Source organism: Electrophorus electricus, chromosome 4, assembly GCF_041902795.1.
Source record: "Electrophorus electricus isolate QZ-2024a chromosome 4, ASM4190279v1, whole genome shotgun sequence".
NCBI lineage: Eukaryota > Metazoa > Chordata > Actinopteri > Gymnotiformes > Gymnotidae > Electrophorus > Electrophorus electricus.
This window is the reverse complement of record NC_137500.1, coordinates 39,016,763-39,026,737: the sequence shown is the minus strand read 5'-3', so window position 1 is coordinate 39,026,737 and position 9,975 is coordinate 39,016,763.

The following is a 9,975-nucleotide window of genomic DNA, read 5'->3' as shown; positions in this document are numbered from 1 at the left end:
CTCACCCAGGGTTCACTCCAGCTACTGTGAACACTCCCCACACAGGGTCCTACAGTTCAACCTCACCACCGCAAAGCCACTCCCCAACACACTAAAATCTGTTCCGAGGCATACAAACACAAGACCACAGCTATCAGAGAGCACAGGCTCAACACACTATTGCGGTTTCTATAGCGTGAGCAATTGGTTTGCTGTATTGGTCTGTCTGGGTGTTTTTGTATTATAAAATTGCCACTTAATTACATGGCATTCTAGTGTGTCACTGAAATATAATATAACTGATGTTTTTTTAAAAATCTGCTGTATGGGGTACATGTGAATTGTCCATAATTGGTCATATTTCAAATGTGCTAAGGACTTTGTTAAAATCTAGGCCTGGTTTTCAATGCACAGAGATGCCTGAATGTAACAGATGGGAAGCATAGGGGTTAGGCTGTGTGTGCTGTGGTTTGTGTTTGCTTTTTATTTGTTGTGCTGTTGGGGTGGAGGGGGAGTTGGGTGATAATCGATGAGGTGTTAACTGATGAGGCATCAAAACCAGCACCAGCGTCCAAAAATATAGCCAAGCAGGGTGCAACACCAGAGTCAAAAAACATGAAACACCAGAGTCAAAAAAAACAAAAGACAGACATGGGCATAAAATGGCCTAGAAAAGCTAACTACCAGGAAAAAGACCACTCAAACACACAAAATCTCTGCAAACTCCAATGAGGAAACAGGCAGCATACATTAGGGCCTGACTCCAAATTGATTGCAGGTTTTGGTAAGCAGGAAGGAGCCAGACAAGAAGTCAGCAAAACCTGGAGTGGGTGACCTGGAGCAGAGTCTCCACTACCAGAAACTGTTACATCAAAGAGCATTTCTTTAGAACATAAATTAATCGTGTGCTGGGTGTGTCCATCTGTCCATCAGGAATAGGTCTAATAGTTTCACTGGAATGTCCTATATATTTCTTCATGGTATCCGTTTTGCCTTGTAGTCTTGCTCAGCTTCATAAGGGAGTTGTTGTCACTGATCTCATTCCATTTTATTCTGTTTCCTTTGTGATTACATTTATTTTAAATCCTTGACATTAATAATATGGGATGCAAATTCAGGCAGCCAGCTGTGGTGCCGTCTTCCTATCCCGACAACATGAGCAGAGGCCTTGTTCTAAACGAGCCCTGTGGGAGATATCCAATTAAGAACCATTCACATTCAGTAGTCTTTGCCATTCCTGTTTGAAGATGTTAGAAGTTTTGTCAGTCAGTTGGCCCGGTCTTGAGGAACCCTCAGTTCCAGAGAAAGAACAATCACACGATGGACAACGGGACCAGTCCGAAGTTTTTAATGAATGTGGGGTGAGAGGGGGTCACTTTTGCTTGGTGCTCTTGTGCTCATTAATGGAGCGAAGCGGCTGCGATGCTTTCTTCAGGCACTCACTAAAGGCTGGCACAAAACACACTCTTGCCTTCTGTAGTCTTGGCTGAATGGCTTAAGATAAATGCCAGTTCATTGCTCAAGACACTGAAATACGCCACATCTAACAGCTTAATGCAGGCACCTAAGGGCCTGTTATTTATATGCTCCCAAAGTAGCACTATATGATAGAATCCCTTCACATCTGACCTACAGATAGTAGGCAGAGGTGAAAATGGCCGTCCATTTCTAAAATGATTTTTGAGGATACTCTACAAAGGACACATTTATGATTAATTGGGGGCAGGCGAGTGGGACCAATAAAATGTGCACTGTGACAAACGTTGTATTAACCCCTGAGAGGGGAGTGGACTCTTGGCTCGCTGCCGCACTCCAAGGTGGCATAGGAAGACAGGCAGAAATGGAGTGAGTCTCTCTGTGAACAGTGGCATATGGTGCAGTACACCTCGCTATTTATGGCCGGCCTCCGGCAGGAGCCGTGACGGGGGACGTTTCCACCACAGCTCCGACAGAAAGATGGTTTTAATTGGGAGCATCCCATCCTCATGTGAAAAGCAATGAATGCAGCTAAAACAGATGCCTTTCAAGTCCAGGCCAAATAAGCTCGCAGGAAGGTTCCAGTTTAAACAAAGGTAGCTGGGGATGGACTGCGCGCCACAATAGATATTGTGAGTGATAGATGTTGAGAATCGGGAGGTATAAATATCGTAGTGCTCTAAAGATTCCACTTTAAGGAACTGATTAAGCAAAAGCAGAACTGACAGAACAGCCTTCATTTACATTTTTTTTTCTTTTTTTTTTTCAGAATAACAACAACATAAAAACATAAAAACCGGAGAACACACAATGATTCCAGCAACATCCGAGACATGAATGAAAAACCCAAAATGCAAAAACATGGTCTGGCTAATACAAGATCTAGTAAATAATGTCTAATACATGGTATGAGATAGAACAATACTTTTCTATTTACTCAATACCACTAGAAACTGATGAGATTTTACAACAACAAAGCCAAACACCTCCAATCTCAACCCCATCCACCATGACCATCCAGACACTGATGAAAGAAATTTTGACGCTGGTATGTAACCCATTTTCGCAAAAATAGCCTGAGCCATCTGATAGTGAGACTTCAATTGATTTATTAATCTAATCAGAGAGACATAAAGGAAATGCAATCATCGAGCTCCAATTCAGAGGCATGAGTGTCACAAAGGGTCACTTAGCCAATAACCAGAGAATATCATGTCTTATTTCCCATCGTGCACTATAATCGCTCTCATCGCTGATATTACACGGGTTGGGGTGCCCTTTCCAGTGGGCTTTAAAAACCGTCCATTATAGCTCTTTTTTGCTGTCTCTCTGAAGCTGATTAGCTTGTCTGAGACCGGCGGTTGGGAGCCATTGTTTCATTGCAAGAGTATTGATCAGTAATATTGGTTTACAGGGGACGCCGACAACCTTAACGGAACCACAACAGAAGCCTCTTTTTCCCACCACTCCACGCCCAGAAGCACTTCATCTCACTGCAGTCAGAGCAGTTCTTCTCTCTTGGGGAAGACGGAGGGGAAAGCCCATCTGTTCAGTAAAATAACAGAGCGGGTCGGGATAACGATCAGGGTTTGATGAGTGAATCCATCAAGTATCAGAGCACAGGCAGCTGGACGGCGGGGTCTGCTGCAGAACCACTTCCCGTTCTTCCTTCTAGTTTCATTTGAGGCTGGGCTCATCTTGTGTCAATGGCCATGCTGACGTTTGCTCCACCTTTCCAGGGGAAGGAGACGGGTGGCATTTAGACATGGAGATAATCCGCCTTGGTATGGATGTGAGCTCATGTTGTCTGGCGCAGCTGTGGGACAACCTTCCTCTGCCGGGTCTGTCAGACACACTCGTTCGTATCTTACTGGGTGTAACTATATATTCTGGTAGATGCCACCTGGTCTTTGCAGATAAAGAAAAGGGACTGCAGAAGAACGTATCCTTCAAGACAGAGATGTATGAGTTGGTGCATTTACATATTTGATCCACGTTTAACATAAACAAATGGATGGATATCACACATCCATGGCTGGCTCTGAATAAACTGAAACTCCTTGGTGAAACCTTTAGCGCGCTCTATCCTTCAGGATAAATGGCCCTTACATTGTCTGTGACATTTCACATTCTCTGGTATTCTCTGTGGTTTGATCCTGTTTAGTCTGCTGAATGGCGTTTCCCAGCCCATAGATACATTAAGCAGTCGTGTGAGTCCTGCTGCTCTCGTGGTGAGCTGGTGCATGGAAGACTCTCCATCAGCACAGCCTTTCAATCCTGAATCCATCGTGCACTTAGCTGAGGGACGGCTCCATCGACTGATGTGCTGCTTTGTAATTGTAATATAGATCAGAACAGATGACAACATCCTTGTTACAAATAACGCACCACTACACAAAATGAAACCGACGTGATATTAGAATATCACTGATAGCTATCATGGATTGCTCTCATACACACCAGCTTTAACACGTGATGAGAACATAACGTCATTTCTGACCTATTGCAATTCAGTCTTACTGATTTATACCAGTTATCTGAACAGTTGGAGAAGATGCATTAATCACAACTTTGTGGGAGCCACTGAGATGGCATGCCAACAGTTTCTAATCTGAGCCACCAAATAAAACACGTCCGTGCTAGCATTTCAGCTCAGACGTGTGATCTTGTTTGCCCTCTCTCGCTCTGTTTTGGATTTGCAGGATGCATTTTCCAGTGAAAAGCCACTCAGGTTTCAGGGGGTAGAGTCATGCCAGTAACGGCCACTAATTAAAGCCGCTTTTCATTTCAGGGACAATGAAACCTCCCGTCCCGCTACAATCCCTCAGAGCCAAGGAGAAAAGGAGAAGACGGGAAAGAAAAGGGGCTGTGCGAGGAGACACTTGAGGCTTTAATTATCTGTGCCTCTCTTTCCATTATTGCATTACTTCCGACTCGATGGAGGCATGAATACATGTGCACGGGAGTCAGATCCTCTTTGGAGATGTAAATTTGACCCCATAATGATACTATACGGCACAGACGCAGATGACCTGTTTTACTAACAATCAGATAACCCACAAACTTACAGCTAGTGGAATGTCTCCAATGTCCTCAAAAAATGACATTTTAGGACTACATTTTAGTCTTAATTTAATGTGTTGACTTAGTCAGACCTGCCACAAAAGCACACTATCGATCCTGATGAACTCCTCAACGAAACCTGCCAAGCATGCACCACGAGCCATGAAGCGCCATTAATCATGCATTCTATTATAAATAATCTTAACTGATAAAAAGTAATTCAAATACATTTTAAAAAAGAAGCTGATTTACCATTCCAGGATATGAATTGCAACATGCGCATCTGCAGTCACGCTCAAACAAACACACATGCTTACACGCACACACACCCGCACATCTAGACAGGAAAGTAACAGAGGAGAGTGCAGATCCCTGGTTACCAGTCGTTCACAAGGTTCCCTTATTCTTCGGTCCTCTTCAACATCCTGTCTCTGGAGGACCAATATTCTTTAGCGGTTATTTGGAGACGGTATTTAAAGAATCACAGATCAAGTCTGAACATGAACGTCGTCATCTTATTTACCGCCACCAATTACGGCTCCTTTGAACTCTGTTGCATCTCCTTCTGACCTGTTTTAATCATAGCTCTGATTGGCTCATAGCCTGGAGCACAGGACATAGTGCCCGGGGACTCTGCAGCACTTTGAGCTCGTCCTCGCAGGCCGGCGTGACTCCGCCATGTGATGTCCTCAAGCCCTGACTCAGTTTCTGAGTCCTGAACACTGTACTGACTCAGTACAAGCTGTTCTGACTCGATTTCGCTGGGTCTTGTGGCCTCCATGGTGGGAAGAGAGAGAGAGGGGAGCATGCCAGAGTGGTCACAAGCAGTCAGCACGTGCGTCAGGGTATTATTTTACACTCCCCCACCAAGTTATCCTCATGAAGTCACTGTAGGTTTCGGTATACTGCGGGAGAACGGGGGAGGGGCTCGGCCGGTGGTGTAAAGCGATGTGTGTCAGGGTATGTCACACCCCACCCTACACACAGGAGTGTATGACGCAAGACTTTGCTAATGGCACAAGAGCAGTCCGAAGCAATGTTGCACACTGTGGGTTTACCAGTTATACTACAAGGGTTACCATGGTCACCAAAGACTAATAATTATTACAACAACCCCCAGCTCACAAAACACTTAATGCTAATCAGGACAAACAGGCCATGGACAATTAACTAAAGCATTAATCAGTGTCTAAAACAAACACTTTCATTACAGCTAAAACTAGAACTGGGCTTATTTACAATGCAGAGAGAAGAGTTTTTTATCTGAACTCACATGTGAATGCTGTTCAAAAACATCATTTTATCAGTGTAGTACAACATGGTAACATCATAATTTTATCACCATTGCACATTATCAGCATTACAGTCTCCATCATTTGGCCTTCAGACTCCATTCCTGAGATATACATCTACAAACTAAACAACCAGAAACACTAATCTATTCCATCTTTGTGACACTGTTTTGGGAGTTAAATAATTCCCAAAGCAAATATTAACAGGACTCTTGCAATCCTTAGTAATTACTCACAGGGCATGTCTTATTACAGACGCTCACTCTCGGTGAATTAAAACCAATTAAAACTGAAATCGATTTTACAGTTCTTGCCAACTTCTGCCAGTGCCAATAAAAAAAAAAAAACACCCGTGCCTTACAGTGTTTTATCCAAACCTTTGTGCAAAGCTCCTCCCACCAAGGTCACGCAGAGTGCTAAGCCAACCAATCCATTTGCTACAGACATATAATTGACAGGCAGGAAGGAATGCCTTCTTTGTAGCGAATTTTCCTGATTGGTTAACACAGATCCCCCTGGATTAACTATTTTAATGATAGCTATCAGGATGTGAAGTTATCTTTGTGATTTACCTTCAAATTAATTGCTTACAACAGCTTTACCACACTGCAAAAACAAACAAACAAAAACAAGCTTGGTTTGCTTTGTATGGAGCCTTCTGAAAATGATGAATATGGGATTAAGTTATTATTAGGAGACTGACTCACTCAAGATCTAACTAGTCCTCAGTTCTGACCTACAGGGCTTTTCAGGAACATGAATTTCCTCACCGTGGCACAGAGCCCTGCGGTAACGGTTACAGAGGAAAATAAAAACCAATCACCCCGCCACCCTGACCCAGACCATCAGGACTCTATACCTTTGAGTAGTTCAATTACCTCTACTGAAAAAAAACATAATTTGACAACCCTCATTAGGATTTCACTGTAAAAGGCATGCAGCTTTAACTACTACAGTAGATATTATAATGTTAAAATATCATAAATGGTACACAAAGGTTAAGAAGAAAATATCTGAGTATATCTTTAAGAATGAAAACAATAGATTCATTATCTTATTAGCATGTTGGGATTTTTAAAATAAGAAAAATGCAGTGAATAGCTACATCCAACACCAGTGTTTATTATGGCTCAGTCTCTAATATTCTAATATCTGTTAAATATGCATGGTAAATCTCTACTATTCTAATATCTATTAAATATGCATGGTAAATCTCTAATATTCTAACATCTTTTAAATATGCATGGTAAATCCATATTCTGCCAGTATCTGTTACTTACAAAACCCCCCACAAAACTAACAAACAAAAAAACAAAAATAAAAAAACAAAAATAAAACCACCATTACATCATAATACACTGCAGAGTTGTTCAAGTTGAAGGCAGTTTACATTGTGTTTGTGGTATCATGCAGCAGAAACCTCCAAAAAACTCACGTGGATGTTTAGTTTTAAGAATTTTTGCTATGAACAGGCCAGGACATTTTTGGATCATCTTAAATTTCTCCTTTTGTGGTCATAAACCCTCATTAGTTCAACATATTGTCTTAAATACTCTCGTGAAAAGATCCATTCATGGGAACTACACACCAGCGTGGCTGAGTCTCAACATAAATCCTACGGGCAGTGTGGTCATGTGTAATGTCACAGCATGTCAGCCCTTAGTAGATCAGATGAAAGACAGTCACCGTGTAAACTGCTATTGAAAATTTGCATTAAACGTTTGAGTAAAAATTTGAATATGCTACTAACGTCAAGCGTGATAATTTTTCAATAATCCCCCCCAGCTAAAATGTTTATATTCAAACTATAATATGGCTAAAATGACTGACTGGGTGGGGGAAGGGTGGATGTAAATGTGTCTATGACAGGTCTGGACCACTGTATCTACAAAACATTCTAGACACAAGAAAACTGGTAAATATATGAAATGGGAATACAGGAGTGGTTCTTGGATGAGGTCTAGTGAGGAACCCAGAGTTTCTCTGGTTAAGGTGCATGAATACACTTCATTCAGTGATGTCAGAGCCAAGACACAACTGACCGTGGCATGTTTAGCACATGGAATTGAATTGATACTTATTTAATGTCAAATACATGCATTCCAATTAATCTGTGCCGATTTGAACATAGAAAATTAGAACCATCTGTAAGGTACTAAACAGGACTGAGAAAAGCCCATAAACATCCAGAGTTTCTCCAGTTACTGCATATCCATAAATGATAAAGTTTCCAATACACTCCGATAAGGAATTCTACTTCAGAGACTTCAGTGGGGCTTTCAAGTGATGTCTTAAAAAAATAATTGATTTCATATATACAACAATGCTCATTTATTATTTACAACAGAACATCTTTTCTATATGAGTAACAATGATGAAAACAGAAGACAAAGAATTAAATTAAATATTCTAATTTATATTTAAATTTAGTGGCATCAGTGTAATGACAGTGCTTGAAAACTACATTAATAATTTCAGTATCATATGCTATGAACAACATACATACATACATACATACATACATACATACATACATATAAACAAAACAATTCATTTGACAGCCAAAATCAAATGCTAAAACAGAACATTCTTTATAAAAGCAATGTCATAATCTAAGTATTATTTTTAAATAAGTAGGCTTTAGCTAGTTTCTGTTATTCTAAAAGCCACAGTCTAAAATCTATGAATAATAGAAATGTTTTACTTTTAATAGTTAATTAAATGTTTAAAATAGTGTGACTGTTCTTGAATTTTTGTTAAGTCAGCCAAATAATGTCGAGCCAGTGATGTAAAAGGCTCAATGCCCACAACCTTCACCTGCTGGAGGCCTGCATCTGCACACCACTGTATCAAGGGAGTTTTAGTGTTCTCATGCACAACAAATGGGAATGCATAAAAGCAAGTAGTGACCTGTTGATACGCATCATTCCTTTACAGCTTCCAATGCACTGGATTTGAGTTTCCTTAAGGTTCCTTCAGCAAGAAACATCCGTGGGCGCATGCACAATGTGATCCCAATTTCCTGTAAAAATCGGTGTTACAGCAACAATTGGCTGTTGACGTGCACAGCAAAGCCAAGATTCAGTGAAATGGGTGAAAAGTTTTCAATGCCATGCTGTCATGTGACCAATTTGAACTACTCCCAGGCTAAAAAGCCTGGTAACCTTCTCCTGCGCGGAGTCCTACATGTTCGCAGTGCGTCACGGCTTGCACTAACCCTCCCTTGTTGCAGGGTTTCCTCACCCATAATCACTACCCCCTCTCAATCCAGAGTGTGACAGCCTCTGCACAGCCAGTCTTTGAAGAGAGAGACTGTTCACATAACAAGCTAATCAAAGCATCAGATCTTGGTGTGTTAACTGGGTTTTGCTTACTGTGATTAAAACAGCCTGACATAAGGAAGCAGCTACAGGTTGACATGGTTTTTTTTTTTAGCTACAGGACTTTTAACGTTAGCTGTGGTGAAACGGAAGTATTACTGTGCATAAAAATGCTCTTAGAGAGGAGATGGGTGGAACCTTTTCCTCCTTCTACACGTACGACACATTGGCCTCTGCAAATGACAGAACTTTTTAGAACGCCTCATCTAGAGGTATGTTATAGAATATTACTCACGCTCAATAAAAAATATTCCTGTATTTTGTTGATTCTCTTTTTATCACTTCCTTATTATGACCAACTGGAATTACAGCTGTCTACAGGTGCAAAATTATCACTACAGTACAGAATAGAAAATGATAAGTAAGCTAAATGACAATCACTGGTAAAATTCTTGTGAAAGTTCCAAACAGGATTGTATTGTGGGTAGCATAGTTTAGAGTTGCCAGCATGAAATTACAGAGGCAAGACCCTCCAGGCCCAGAAAGCATCCAAGCAGTAGCGCGATGATCAGAAGTCTCTGGAACAGCTCCAGATGGAGGCGACTCTGAGCGCAACCACAGCGTCCACAATGAACATTACAGCTTGTGACTTCTGGCTCCAGGTCCCTCGCTCCCGGCCATGTGAGTGACATGTGGAAGGAAGCAAATAACTTGCCAGTCACCAAAGCAGGAGCTCCGGTAGGAAAGGCCCTGATGACCGCGGGCAAAGTGCATGGCGCGAGAACCTCGGAGGACATGGCTGGAGATGCAAGTTCAGTTCCACCAACTTTGCATTCAAATGCTGG